Below are 15,896 nucleotides of genomic sequence, written 5' to 3'. Positions count from 1 at the left end.
GCAAGGAGAAAAACAGGTAGACAAAATTAGAAAAATTGCAGCTTTCTATCAGATCTGGTTAGCAAACACTTAATTATAACATCAAGATAAAAGGAAGGAAAACACCAAAAATAAATATAATCTAGTCATTTGAACCACAAACTCACAACACAAGATGGAATAAGTTGTGACAATAATAACTTAGAAGGGGAAGAGGAAAGGAGTGGAATCAACTTAGTCTAAGGAAATAAGAGGCTGTCAGAAAATGGACTATCTCATCTATGATATTTTTTTCTACAAACCTCATAGTAACCACTAAACAAATAATGAGAATAGAGACACATATGAGAAATAAAGAGAAAACTAAGAAAAGTATAACAGAAAACTAAAAACTGAATTGGTAGTCCAAAACACACAGGATGAGAAACAAAAGAAATGCAGAAGAACCAGAAAATGAGCAATAAAATAGCAGCATTAAACGATCATATATCAAGAATCATGCAAAACGTAAATGGATTGAATTCTCCAATCAAAAGACACATAGTGGCATGATAGATTGAAAAACAAGACCCAAGAAACACATTTAACTTCTAAAGACAAACACAGGCTCAGAGTGAAGGGATAGAAGATGATATTCCAAGCTAACAGCAAACAAAAGAAAACAGGTGTTGCCGTACTTATATCAGACAAAGTAGACTTCAAGATAAAAGAGGTAATGAGAGACAAAGAGGGACAATATATAATGATAAAAGGGACATTCCACCAAGAAGAAATATCACTTATAAATGTATACACACCCAACACAGGAGCACCAAAGTACATAAAGCAACTATTAAAAAACATAAAAGGAGATAATAACAACAACACAATAATAGTAGGGGACCTCAACACCCCACTTACATCACTGGATAGATCACCAAGACAGAATGTCAATAAGGAAACTGAAATTAAACAAAAAACTAGACAAGATGGACTTAATAGATATAGAGAAAGCACTCCACCCAAACACAGCGGAATACACATTCTTCTCAAGCATGCATGGAACAGTCTCAAGGATAGACCATATGTTGGGAAAACAGGCAAGCCTCCATAAATTTAAGAAGATTGAAATCATAACAAGCATCTTTTCTGACCATAATGCTATGAAACTAGAAATCAACTACAAGAAAAAAACTGGGAATGTGACAAAGATGTGGAGACTAAACAACATGCTACTGAACAACCAATGGATCATTGAAGAAATTAAAGGAGAAATGAAAAAATATGTGGAAACGAATTCAAATGAAAATGCACCCTACCAACTCATATGAAATGCAGCAAAAGCAGTCCTGAGAGAGAAATTCATAGCAATACAAGCCCACCTTAACAAACAAGAAAATTCTCAAATAAGCCATCTTAAACTACGACTAACAGAATTAGAAAAAGAAGAACAAAGCCAAAAGTCAGCAGAGAGAGGGCAATAACAAAAATTAGAGCAGAAATAAATAAAATTGAACCCCCCCCCCCAAAAAAAAAACCAGTAGAAACGATCAATGAAACAAAGATCTGGTTCTTGGAGAAGATAAACAAAATTGACAAACCATTAGCCAGACTCACTAAGAAAAAAAGAGAGCAGACTCAAATGAATAAAATTAGAAATGCAAGAAGGGAAATTACAATAGTTACCACAGAAATACAAAGGAGTAAAAGAGAATACTATGAAAAACTATATGCCAACAAATTGGACAATCTAGAAGAAATGGATAAATTCTCAGACTCACACAACCTCCCAAAACTGAATCAAGAAGAAATAGAGAATCTGAATATATCAATCACAAGTAAACAAATTGAAACAATAATCAAAAACTTTCCCAAAAATAAAAGTCCAGGACCAGATGGCTTCTCTGGAGAATTTTATCAAACATTCCAAAAAGATTTAATACCTATCTTTCTCAAACTATTCCAAAAAATAGAAGAAGATGGAACACTTCCTAACACATTCTACAGACCCAACATCACCCTGTTACCAAAGCCAGACAAGAACAACACAAAGAAGGAAAATTACAAGACAATATCGCTGATGAACATAGATGCAAAAATCCTCCACAAAATATTGGAAAACCGATTGCAGCAATACATTAAGAAGATCATACACTATGATCAAGTGGGATTTATACCAGGGACACAGGGATGGTTCTACATCTGTAAATCAATCAATGTGATACACCACGTTAACAAAATGAGGAATAAAAACCATATGATCATCTCAATAGATGCAGAAAAAGCATTTGACAAGATCCAACATCCATTTATGATAAAAACTGTCAAGAAAATGGGTATAGAAAGAAAGTGTCTCAACATAATAAAGGCCATATATGACAAACCCATAGCCAACACCATACTCAATGGGGAAAAACTGAAAGCCATCCCTCTGAGAATAGGAACAAGACAACGGTGCCTACTCTCGCCACTCTTATTCAACATAGTAGTCGAGATTTTGGCCAGATCAATTAGTCAAGAAAAAGAAATAAAAGGAATCCAAATAGGCAATGAAGAAGTGAAACTCTCTCTTTTTGCAGATGGTATGATTTTATATATAGAAAACTCTAAAGAATCCATCGGAAAACTATTAGAAATAATCAACCACTACAGCAAAGTTGAAAAGTACAAAGTCAACTTACAAAAATCAGTTGCATTTCTATACTCTAATATCTAACTAACAGAAAGAGAACTCAAGAATACAATCCCGTTTACAACAGCAACAAAAAGAATAAAATATCTAGGAATAAATTTAACCAAGGAGGTGAAAGACCTACACAATGAAAACTATAAGACATTACTGAGTGAAATCAATGATGACATAAAGAAATGGAAAAATATTCCATGCACTTAGATTGGAAGAATAAACACAGTTAAAATGTCCATACTACCTAAAGCAATCTACATATTCAATGCAATCCCAATGACATTCTTCACAGAAATAGAACAAAGAATACTAAAATTCAAATGGGGCAACAAAAGACCTCCTGAGCAATCCTGAGAAAAAAGAACAAAGCTGGAGGCATCACAATCCATAACTTCAAAATATACTACAAGGCTATAATAATAAAAACAGCATGGTACTGGTACAAAAACAGATACACAGATCAATGGAACAGAATTGAAAGCCCAGAAACAAAAGCAAACATCTATGGACAGCTAATCTTCAACAAAGTAGCTAAGAATATACAATGGAGAAAGGAAATCTCATCAATAAATGGTGCTGGGGAAACTGGACGGTCGCATGCAAACGAATGAAAGTAGACCATTATCTTTAGTCATACACAAAAATTAACTCAAAATGCATCAAAGACTTGAAGGTAAGACCTGAAACTATAAAACTCCTAGAAGAAAATATAGACAGTACACTCTTTGACATCAGTCTTAGAGGGATGTTTTCAAATTCCATGTCTAACCAGACAAGGGAAAGAAAAGAAAAATAAACAAGTGGGACTTCATCAGACTAAGGAGCTTCTTCAAGGCAAAGGAAACCAGGATCAAAATGAAAAGACAACCCACCAGTTGGGAGAAAATATTTGCAAATCATAAATCTGACAAGGGGTTAATCCTCATAATATATAAAGAACTCACATAACTGAACAACAAAAACACAAAAAACCTGACCCAAAAACTGGCAGAGGATATGAACAGACATTTTTCAAACAAAGATATACAGATGGCCAATAGGCACATGAAAAGATGTTCAATTTCACTAATCCTCAGGGAATTGCAAATCAAAACTACACTAAGATATCACCTTATACTCCTTAGAATGGCTATAATCATCAAGACAAAAAATAAACAAATGTTGGAGAGGTTGTGGAGAAAAGGGAGCCCTCCTACTCTGCTGGTTGGAGTTCAAACTGGTAAAACTGGTGAAGCCAGTTTGAACTGCATGGAAAACAGTATGGAGATTCCTCAAAAAATTAAAAATAGAGATACCATATGACCCAGCTATTCCATTACTTGGTATTTATCCAATGAACTTGAAATCAGCAATCCAAAGAGGCTTATGCACGCCTATATTCATTGCAGCATTATTCACCATAGCGAAGTAGTGGAAGCAACCCAAGTGTCCATCGACTGATGATTGGATAAAGAAGATGTGGTATATGTATACAATGGAATACTACTCAGCCATAAAAAAGACAAAATTGTCCCATTCACAACAACGTGAATGGACCTGGAACATATTATGTTAAGCAAAATAAGCCAGACAGAGAAAGACAAACACCATCTGATTTCACTCATATGTGGAAGATAAACTAACACACAGACAGAGAGAACAGTTTGGTGTTTACCAGGGGTAAGGGGGTTGGGGAATGGGCACAAGAGGTGAAGGGGAGCATTTACATGGTGACTGACAAACAGTAATGTACGACAGAAATTTCACAATGTTATAAACTATTACGATCTCAATAAAAAAAGAAAAAAGAAGAATGGAGACTTAGAAAAGAAAATGGCCAAGAATGTAGGAGCATACAGGTTATTAAAGGTGAGCAGATAAGAAGATCTATGTATTAGATTAGTCTAGGATTATTATTAGTCTAGGATTCTGCAGAGAAACAGAACCAATAGGGTATGTATAGATGTACGAGGAGATTTATTATGGGAATTGGCTGAGATATGCCATGATCTGCCATGTGCAAGCTGGAGAATCAGAAAAGCCAGTGGTATAATTCAGTCCAAATATGATGGCCTGAAAACCAAGGAAGCCAACAGTGTAGCTCCCAGTCAGAGGCCAAAGGTGGGGGTGGGGGTCACTACACAAGTCACAGATTCTGATGGCCCAAGAACCAGGAACTCTGATGTCTAAGGGCAGGAGAAGATGGATGTCCCAGCTTAAGAAGAGAGAGAGAATTCACCCTTCCTCTGCCTTTTTGTTCTATTTTGGCCCTCAATGGGTTGGATGATGACTGCCCACATTGGTGAAGGTAGATTTTCTTTACTCAGTCTACTGATTTGAATGCTAATCTCCTCCTGAAACACTCTCATAGACGAACCCAGAAATAATATTTTACCAGCTATCTGGTCACCTCTTAGCTCAGGAAAGTTTTCACATAAATTAACCATCACAATCTGGTACAGAATAAATTATATAAATGCTTATCAAGTTGCATTATCAAAAAGGAATGGTTTAATGGAAATAGAAGGAAAAAAATGTAGATACAGATGATAATAAGTTAATGCTTTTCTTTTTAGCAACGTTAACAATAGTCATAGTATTGGATAAAATGACATTGAATAATATATTCTGGAAGTAGTAATGTGAAGCATACAGGCAATCACATGTTTTCTTATCACAAATATGGAAACTTTTCATTATAAGAGAAGCTACTTAATGAGTAAATTTTTATTTGTTGCATCTTTATTTGTGACATCTCATCTTTAGATTACTTCTCAATACACTCTAAGAGAAGTTCAGTCACATTTAAGATTACCATTGATCATAAAATTGCCAATTAAATGGGCAATTTTCAGTCCTAGAACATTTCACACTGTAGATAATTAATGCAAATTTTCCCATCCTTAATCTCACTTATGGTGGTCTTATTGCTTCTTTGACTAATTTTCTCTCTTTGAACTCCTCTCTCTCTCCACTGTCTTTCCTTGAAGTTCTGTTTTAGACCTTCTTCTCTTTACATAAGCTGTTTTCTTTATATGTCCCAGATATTAACATTTATCTAAATGTGGATGAGCCTACATCATCTCGTCACCCTCTCTCCTAACCTCCGGAGCAAACTTTTTGTATACTCAATTGGACAGTTTTCCCTGATTAATCCAAAGGAACATCAAACTAAATAAAGAAAGTTTATTATACAACTCCTAATTTTTCAGTGTAAAAATATGGAAAGCATCATGTTTCTTGCCTCAGTTTTACCCTTTCTCCTACCAAAGTCAAATAATTTCTAATCTAGAAACTTTATTCTAGTCTTATTTATCTATCACTTTCTGTACTTTAGTTCATTCTATGTCCTAAACATCTCTCACCCCTAATATTGCTGTTTTCCATGTCTCGTCCATCCTAACCTCCATTTGTTGGATTAATATTTCCTTTAAAAAACCCAGAAAATCTCAAATTCCTAATTAATGCATTTCATTGTGGATATAGCCTAATTTTTAGCATGCTTTATAACGTCTTTAATTAGGTACTGTGACATCAGTACAGAGAATGACACTCAATCATGTTAACTTATGCAAATATACATGATCTGGACGCATGATTCTTTCACTCTTAATATCTTTATGCTATTTGCATAGTAAACCATCAGTCTGAGACAACCCACACCTCTACTCCTTTTTCAGTTGTTCCCTACTTTCCATTCAATATACAACTCTGGTGTAAAATAGATCTGATGTCTTTCATCCCTTTGTTTCTACTTCCAGAGAATTTTTTGCATATCTGGAATATAAAGCTCTCAATCATATGAGATTGAAACATATTTCTAATGCTATTGTGTACCACATAGCTTCATAAAATAAGTTTCTATAATGTTTACTTTCCTAAAATCCACAAAATATATATCTTACATTCAACCCTTTGCCTATGCTTCTCCTTGCAACTTTAATATTACATTATATATTTGCCTGATTAAATCCTAATCATCCTTCCACATCTAGTGCATGTGATTTAATGTTAGCGTAACATATCAAAATCATGTAACCAATTAAAATCAACTTCAGTCACATTGTTAAATGATCAATGCTTGAGAGAAGATACCGAGTGGCAATCTCTTGCAGCAGTAGCAACAGAAAGAAACAACTTTTACTAAAAAAGACTTTTATATATTTTAATTTTACCTACCCACCCTCCAACCATCCCAGTCAGGCAAGCTGTTTATTCATTATGAACAAGCAGCTAGACACAATTTTGGTTGCTAATATTTGAACTCTTAAGAATGGGAAATATAGAGCATGCATGTCAGCTCAGTCCAGAAAATATGTTTGCTCTTTGATTTCCTCAATCAGAACTAGTAGAGTCCTTTGGAAATAATTGTGTTTTCTCAAAGAATGAGGTTTTGAAGATGGAGGAAACACACTTGTGCAAGCTATTTTGACATTTTGTGAGATTAGCACAGAGGATGTCTTTGATGACTCAATCTTTTTCTCACACCAAATATTTTCTATGGGACTTCACCCTTAGAATATGCATAAAATTTAAAATAAGTAGAGAGAAGAAAGAATATTTAAGACTAAATTAAAGGGCAACGTGGTAACAAATTTTTGCGAATGAATTTATATTGCTTTCAAATATAGCAAGTAAACAAAACTAGTTTCTTTTGAGTATTAAAAATACAAAGCACATAAGAGATGGAAAAGAACAGTTCTCTTTTTCTTTTTTACAAATTACGAAGATGTATACTTAAGTTTTCTATTGAGTCGCTTAATCTCAATAGGTCAAATAGTCTACCACGGATACGTTTTACAGAAAAAATTTTTTATAGTTTTCTCCTGAAAACCACACCTGTAATCTTCATTTATTCCTTTACAACTACTGCAATTCATAAATTGTACTCTAAAATTCTTAAGTAGCATCCTCTGCTTTGCGCCTTTATTCCTATGTTGGGGATTACGAGTTTCACATAGACATAAAATCCAAGGACTCTGTCATGTTCATGACTGCTCTAGTAGAGCTTGGAAGGATTGCTCAACACAAAGAATAATCTTTTCTAGGAAATTAGGAGATAATAGAATTTTTTAAATAATGTCAAGTTATAGTAAAGTGGCAGAATAAAACTTATCCAGGAGAAAGCAGAGAACATGTATTTCCCATTATCGGTTTTGATTTTAGAGCTTAGTCCTTTGTCCTTAAATCAAGAATATCCTTACTGTTTTCATAAGGATTAGAATAAAAGAAAAAGTGGAAGAAGACAACATGTGAAGAATTACTGATAAGAAAGAAGATTACAAGGCCAATGTGAAGTTTAAATCAGAACTAAGGATGGAAGCATAAGAAGTGAAGTTTCTGAGCTTTGGTAAGGATCTGCCAAGATAAGAAATAAGCTCTGAAAAAATCTTTAGTACAGTAGTGAATTAAAAGGACAAAAATTTCCATCCTCTATATCTTTAAACATTGAACATGTGTTCTCCCAGTTTGTCAATCGAGTATTAATTATTTTCTATGGTGTTCTTCTTTGAAATGAAATGCTAAATGTTTCATCTTCTTCTCTAAGTATTGTTATTTTAGCTTCACATTTAGATTTTATTCTCTGAAGTTAAACTTCATGTATAATGTAAAACTAGGATCTATATCTAATTTTACACCATTATTACTTGAATTCTACACATGTTGTACTTTTGAAACAATACACCAAAGAATGGAGAAGGAGGTGATGTTAATGAAAAGATTTCATTTGTATAGCATTTGACATTAAAAATGAATTTTCAGATATTTTCTTCTTCTAAGTCTCACATGTATTTTATGATTTCCCTAGATTATCATAACCATTCTCACAGTTAAAAGAAAGCAACTGAGCTTCACAATTTAGGTTTTATGCCTAAGGTTGTATTTAATACATGATGAAGCCAAGACATGTTTTATGATTCAATGTTCTGTCTTTTCCCACTTTACTACATTACTATACAACTTACAGAATGGGAACAATGGAGCACTGTAACTATATATCATTCCATGATTCCATTTATTCAGTATAAGTGGGTATGATTACAAAAGAGAAAAAAAGTGTGCAAAGAAAATATTTGATTAGAAAGTTCTAGGACTCAGTTGAAGTTTCTGGTCAGTAAAATAATTTCTTATCTTCTGGCTTTTTATCAATTACAAAATGTCTTGAAAGACAAAATGAAAGAAAGTAATTGTGACGATAGAGGTTAATATAAGATTTAAAACCTCAGTAATTTAATATAAGTGCATTACAAGGGAATACAAGATTAGTTGCGAGGACATTTCAAATGAAGTATAGGTAAACCTTGGAGTCAAGAATCTGGAAAGCACCTATTTGCTGTCTCTATTTCTCAATATCATTTTACTCATTTGCACAGCGTATTTTGTATTCAGCCTTTATCACTATCTGAAACCCTACTTTCAAATAGCTTCAATAATCTCCAGCTTTCAGCTCAGGGGAGGCCAAGGTGCAGCTTTCTTTGGTGGTCCTGAATCTGGGTTCATCTGACACCAGCAGCCTCCACCACGCTGCCTAAATTCAACCCCAACAAGATCCAAGTCATAAACCTGAGGTGCGCCTGTGGGGAAGTTGGTGCCATATCTGCCCTAACTCCCAAGATCAGCCCTCTGGGTCTGTCTCCAAAAGAGTCTGGTGATGACATCTCCAAGACAACTGGTGATTGGAGGGGGTCTGAGGATTACAGTGAACTGACCATTCAGAACAGACAGGCTCAGATTGAGGTGGTACCTTTTGCCTCTGCCATGATCATCAAAGACCTCAAGGAATCACCAAGAAACAGAAAGAAGCAGAAAAACATTAAGCACAGTGGAAATATTACTTTTGATGAGATTGTCAACATTGCCCAACAGATGCAACACCGATATTTATCTAGAGAACTCTCTGGAACCATTAAACAGATCATGGGGACTGCTCAGTCTGTGGGTTACAATTTTGATGGTTGCCACCCTCACGACATCAACTATTGTGACCTAAATTTTAAAAGAAGAAAAAAAATATTCCCTATCTCTTCTGAATTTCTTGTCAGGCAGTTTGGCTATCTCCATTTCTTTAGAGTTGGTTACTGGCACTTTATTTTGCTCTTTTGGTTGTTTCATGTTTCCCTGATTCTTCATGATCCTTGTAGCGTTGAGTTGGTATCTGCACATATGAAGTAGTCATCTCTTCCAGACTTTAAAGACTGGCTCCAGCAGGGAACACCCTTCACCAGTCAGCCCTGCCAGAGATTCTGGGAGGGCCTGGTGCCAGGGATCACAGGCAGGCAGGCCTGGAGGCTGGGGCCAAGGTCAGGTTGGCTTGGTGCCTAGGTCCACAGGCGCCAGCCTGATACTAGAGTGGACCTAAAGCCTGGTTCCATGGAGGTGGGCTTGGAGCCCTGAATCCATTAGGGTGGGCCTGGAATCTGAGTCCACAGGGGCTGGCCAGGAACCTAGATCTACAGGGACTAATAGGATGAGCCTGGAGCCTGAGCCTGTGGGAGTGGCCTGACCCTAGGGTCAGCTAAGGTTGGCCTAGCATCTGGGTCCATGGGGGCAGATTAGAACGGGCCTGGCCTGGCACCAGAGTTCACTGGGACAGGCCTGGTACCAGGGTTCATGACAAGTCAGATGCTCACCTCACTCTCTTTCCCCTTGGGAGGGCTCCCAGGTGGAGGGGATCTCTCTCTCTCAGTGCTGCACCTCACCGGCTTTGGAAGAGGTGATGTGAGTAAAGTGAAACTGTCTTTACTCTCCTCAGTGTGTCTTTTCTTATCTCTTTGCCTGGTTGCTGTAATCTCTCACCTGGATTCCATAGCTCTTGTGAAGGTATTTTTGTATGTGGATGGTTGTCAGATCAGTGTTTCTGTGAAGGGACAAAAAACCTTCTATTCCACCACTTTGATGATGTTTTTTCCTCGATTAAACTCATAAGGAAAGATTTTCCCCAAAATATTTTAAGCTCACAGATCTTATACCTCAGACATCTGTTACAGATTAACCAGTACTGATATGAAGCTGAAACTAAAAATTACTTCCAATATTGTATCTCTTTCTTTTGTTCTTTATCTCAGATAACAATGGGTCTCTGTTATGCTTCATGTCTAAGTGCCAAATGGATTTAAAATAAAATATTCATTAAAAGAATTCTGCGAACATCTTTTTTAAATACAATCGTATAATGAAATTAGCAATTGAATCATAAGCTGCAGTTGTAATATTTTATAAATTTACTGGTGTTCTCCAGTGAGAGATACAATTTTTCTATATTGTATTTTCTTTCTTAGTGGCAGAAGGCCCAGTTTTAGGCTGTTGAAGATAGATCCTATGTTTCAAATGCTAACCTTTTCCTCTGGCTGGGTCACAGTAGAATAAGAAAAATAAATAAAGATATTTTTGTAGCTTTTTGGACATTTCACTGTTTTCATAGATCTGAGGGGTTGTTTTGATAGAGAAAGGAAGTTCATATTAAACTACACAGGTATCATCATGTTTTTGGAATGCTAAACTTGTAATGGTATCCTATTTGGGCTATGAAATTACCTTGTGCTAATTCTGATGGTTGATTTTGAATGGCCTAATGCACAGTGTTGCCTTGAAGCAAAAAAAAAAAAAAAAGGGCTAACATGACCCACTTCAGAGGTTTCTAGACATACATAAAAGTAGTAGCAAGACTGGGGAAAAACTTTACAAAGTCAGTCATGAAAAGTTTTGTGATACTCATTGAAGGGTAAAATCTTCTCAAATGAGTTTAAAATGAATTACAAAGAGCAAATGTTATTAAATGAGGCTTCCTAGATTCGCGTTCCAACTCTGACACTTATTATCATTATATAAAAGCTAATTAACTTCTTTGTGCCTCATTTCCACTCCTGTAAAATTGGTGTAACCATAGCTCCTGGTTTGTAGGGTTATTGTGAGAAACAAATAAATCAATAAGTGTAGAGTTATTAAAATATTTGGTAGGAACAAAGTGAGTGAAAAATTAATGTTGCTGTTATAATGAAGAGCCATATCTCTTGTTGACTACATATCTGACTTCAAAGTCACTTGAATTAATCAGAGAAGGAAAGAATAGGGGCAAATGTGAGTGTCTAGTAGGATATCAGTTTTTTCTCCATCCCCCTAAAGGTGAACTAGTAGATGCTGTTAACTCAAGTCCAGGAACCCAACAGAGACATGTTTTTTTTGCTTCTTGTATTTTGAGATGGGGTGCTAAGACTTTCAGAAGTTACCATTCACAGTTAAGGCCCCACTCTAGATTCTATACACAAAAGACAATATGAATTCCTTAACTGAAAACATTTGAAAGTATACCTTGTCCGTAAATCAACCTTTTGAAACTCTAAGACTACTTTCCATGGGAATTATCTTGGCATGTTTTCATAAACGAAATTGTAAACTGTTTGAGAGAAAGAACCACGGATACCGTTAACAACATATAGTGTTTGACCCAATGCTAACACTAAGCCCAGAATCTAATAAGTAGTTACTGAAATGAACTGAATTAAAACGTCTTCTACCAACAATGATCCAAATCACTCTTTGCCAATAAGTGAATTTCTCCATTTCAGTAACTTTAAGTGAGGTCAAGTCAGGAAGAAGCAGATAGTTTTGAAAGTGTTTTATTTTTTTTAATTCTAAGGGAAATAGAAAATTTCTCTGGGTTGTTTTTTTTTTTTTTTTTTTGGTGAGGAAGACTGGCCCTGAGCTAACATCTGTGCCAATCTTCCTCTATTTTGTATATGGGACGGTGCCACAGCATAGCTTGATGAGCGGTGCATAGGTCCACACCTGGGATCCAAACCTGTGAACCCCTGGCTGCTGAAGCAGAGCATGCAAACTTAACCACTACACCACTGGGCTGGCCCCAGAAAATTTATCTATTTATAGCTAATCTGGGGTGAAGTTGAAATACTATTCTACTAAACAGCCAGAGTCTTTTGACTGTGCTTGAGTGATTTTTAAACATATATAATGCATATATATCTTGCTTTTTCCTGAGAAGAATATGCTCTAAGGCCCATGGATGATAAAACCAAGAACATAATGCTGTAGTAGTATTTTTCTTTTGCTTAACAATGTCTGAGAATGTGATCTACACAACACTGAAGTTTCCTAAATCACTCAAGATCTAAACTATCCAAAAGAATGACACTCTCCACAGAAGAAGTAAGAACAATTGGTAGAGAAGTAGAAGACATATAGTCAGAGAAGATTTTGATGGAAAAGGTGATTTGGGCCTAACTCATAAGAAGGACATGATTAAAAGAGAAAATGGGAAAGGGAATCCCTGAATCGGGATGATTCCAAGCAAATTTAGAACGATATGAAAGTGCAAGATGATAAATTTAGGAAATGACAAATGATATGTAGGGGTATGTAGTGTGTGCAGAGAGATGGATGGCAGGGAGATGCAAGTGGAGATGAGAATGGGAGCTGATGAGATGCAAGTGAAAATAAGGGTAGTGAAAGACATGAATATTGTACTAAGACTTGATGTTGGAGCAGTGGAGCGCCTCTGCAAATCATGCCAACATCCTTACTCTTGCTCATGCTGATCTCTCAATCTAAAATGCTCATCTCTCAGTCTAAAATGTCCTTCCACATGTTCTCTGCAGGGGTGGAGAGAGGGAAAAGGAGTCAAATGATAATCCTCAGAAGAACCTCATGGTCATTTCTTACTCAACTGTTATTTTCCATTTCACCTGTGAAATGTCTTCTAACTCATGGTGTGTGACTACACTGACTCTGCTGACCTATCCTGTTGCTACTGATTGTCCTAATTGATCTAGGGATTATGTGTAAGGGCCTGACACCATTTAAGGTAGGATTATCCTGCAAAACTAAAACTTCTCTAAGAAATAAATTATTGTAATTAAAATAAATGTTATTATCGTTGGCTGCTCACACCCCTGGCCCAAGAAGATTGAATACAGCAGTTGTATCTGGAATTTTGAAATGAAATTTTACAGTAATCAAATCAAGAACCTACCCAGAAAAAAAATTACCTCAATTTTAATAAACCGTTCAATGCATGCCCAGGAACTTATCCCGGCAGCTAGAAATCAATAGATACATTCATCAGAAATGGAAATATCTCCTTTAATATAAAGGACACCCCAGCTGGCACCCCAGCCACTCCCTGGCAAGGTAGTCCAGGATCTTTAAGCTCTGCCCTCAGGCAGAATGTACACATTTGTGTAGGATAGGATTCAGAATTAGGCAGATGCCTTGTTCCCTCAAGAACTTGCTCCTGTGACCAGGCCTCTCCTGTTTCAGGCTCCTGATTACCCTGACCTGCTCAGCACTCACAAGTGCAGCACGCACCCTGTCAGCAGCCCTCCAGGCCGGTGGAACTCGGGCCTGGCCCCAACCATCTGCATAGTCTCCAGAGTGGAGGGAGGCCAGGTCTAGATATCGCTGGAAGTGGCAGCTACAAACTGGCGACAGACTGTCCCCATATTGACTTGCCGCCTGCTGAGGTCCTAGGCTTCTCTGGCAACCAGGCTCCCAGATGTCTCTGATGGGAGGATACCCTAGCCAGGCCACCCCCCACTCTATCCATTCCAAATAAAGGAGTGAGTAACCTCGAGTTTGGCCTTCATAGGAAATATTCCCCATTGGGTAGTTTAGGGCTTGCTATTAGGCACACTCCTTGCTCCCCAAGAGCCCACTCCTGTGACTCAGCCTCTCCGAACCATTGCCCTTTTCCAGATCCCTGGCCATCCTGAACTCCTCAGCATGCACATGCACAGTACATACCCAGTCTACAGGCCTTGGGCAGGTGGGGGTACCCTTTCAGGCCTGTGGAGCTAGGCCAGGCGCCAAATACCTGCATAGCCTCAGTGTGGAGTGAGCCAACCACCGGAAAATCACTCTCAGGAGACAGCCACAAACTGGCGAGGGTCAGTCCCCATTTGGACTCTCTATCTGATGAAGTCCTGTGTTTCTCCAGCTACCAGGGCTCCCAGATGTTTCTTACTGGAGGACACTGCAGCCCGACTCCTGGCCTGCCCTTGTCAGGCAGTCCTGCCTCCTCCAACTCTGCCTTCAGGAGGAATATATGCATTTGTGTAGGATAAGGCTTGGAATTAGTCAATACCTTATTCCCCAAAGATTCTGCTCCTATGACCTAGCCATTCCTGACCCTTGCCCTGATCTAGGTCCTTGGCTAACCTGAACTGCGCCTCATAGGAGTGCACAGTAGGCACACTTTCAGCAGCTTTGGGCATCTGGGTCCCCCTGGGTCTGTGGACAGTCTCCATTTTGACTTGCTTGCTGATGGGGTGCCAGGCTTCTGCAGTAACTAAAGCTACTAGGTGTCTCTTATTGGAGGATATCCCAACCAGCCTGCCTAGTCTTAGTCTGGCAAGGTAGCTGAGTAACCCCAAGCTCGACCTTCAGGGGGAATATTCCTAATTGGGTAGGCTAGGCTTGTGATTAGGCATATGCCTTGTGCCCCAACAGCCAGCTCCTATGACCAGGCCTCTCCAGACCCTTGCCCTGTTCCAGATCCCTGGATCCCCTGAGCTGCTGGGCATGCACATACACAGTATGCTCCCAGTTAGCAGGTCATGGGCAGCTGGGGCCTCCCAGCCCTGTGGAGGTTGTCCAGGCCCTAACCATCTGCATAGCCTCCAGCATGGAGGGAGCCCACACCCAAATACCACTTGAGCTACTTAAGTTACTTAAGAAACACTAGATACAAGAAGGATACTCTGACCCTCCTTTGTCCCCTCAAAAGCAGGAAATAAATCTCCCACATGTGTGGTACCCTCCTTATCCCAGGAGGTAAAGAGACATCCTTATTACCAGAGATAGAGAATTCAGGGCTGAGAAGGCTCTATAACCAAACCTTGTTACTTCTTCACTAATTAACTACCCCAAGCCCAAACCCCTTTGTTTTGTCAATTCTTCACAAATTTTTTGTTTCTTTGTCTAAAAGGTATAAAAGCTGCCGGCTTTGGTCACTTTTTGGAGCCTCATATCTTTGGAGCTGCTGTACATACAATTAAATTTGTTTTTCTCTTGTTAATCTGTCTTATGTCAATTTAGTTATTAGACAGGCCCACGACCCTAGAAGGAAAGAAGGGAAAAGCTTCCTCCCCCTGACGACTTGCTGCCTGATGGGGTCCCGGGCTCCCCCAGCACCCAGGGCTCTCATGTGGCTCTTGTTGGAAGATACCATGGCCAGCATGCCCAGCCCCTCCCTGACAAGGTAGTCCAGTAACCTCCTGCCTGGCCTTCAGGGGGAATATTTCCCATCAAGTAGGTGAGG

General features: G+C 38.1%; 1 pseudogene; it reads left to right on the top strand.

The window, feature by feature from the left end:
* The first annotated feature begins 4,897 nt into the window (after positions 1 to 4,897).
* Positions 4,898 to 15,840, top strand: LOC101404662 (large ribosomal subunit protein uL11 pseudogene; annotated as a pseudogene).
* The last annotated feature ends 56 nt before the right edge of the window (positions 15,841 to 15,896 follow it).

Source organism: Ceratotherium simum, chromosome 17 (genome assembly GCF_057802395.1).
Source record: "Ceratotherium simum simum isolate JZ-2026a chromosome 17, ASM5780239v1, whole genome shotgun sequence".
NCBI classification, from domain to species: domain Eukaryota; kingdom Metazoa; phylum Chordata; class Mammalia; order Perissodactyla; family Rhinocerotidae; genus Ceratotherium; species Ceratotherium simum.
The sequence above is the reverse complement of the archived record's forward strand: the minus strand, read 5'-3'. Positions and strand labels throughout refer to the sequence as shown.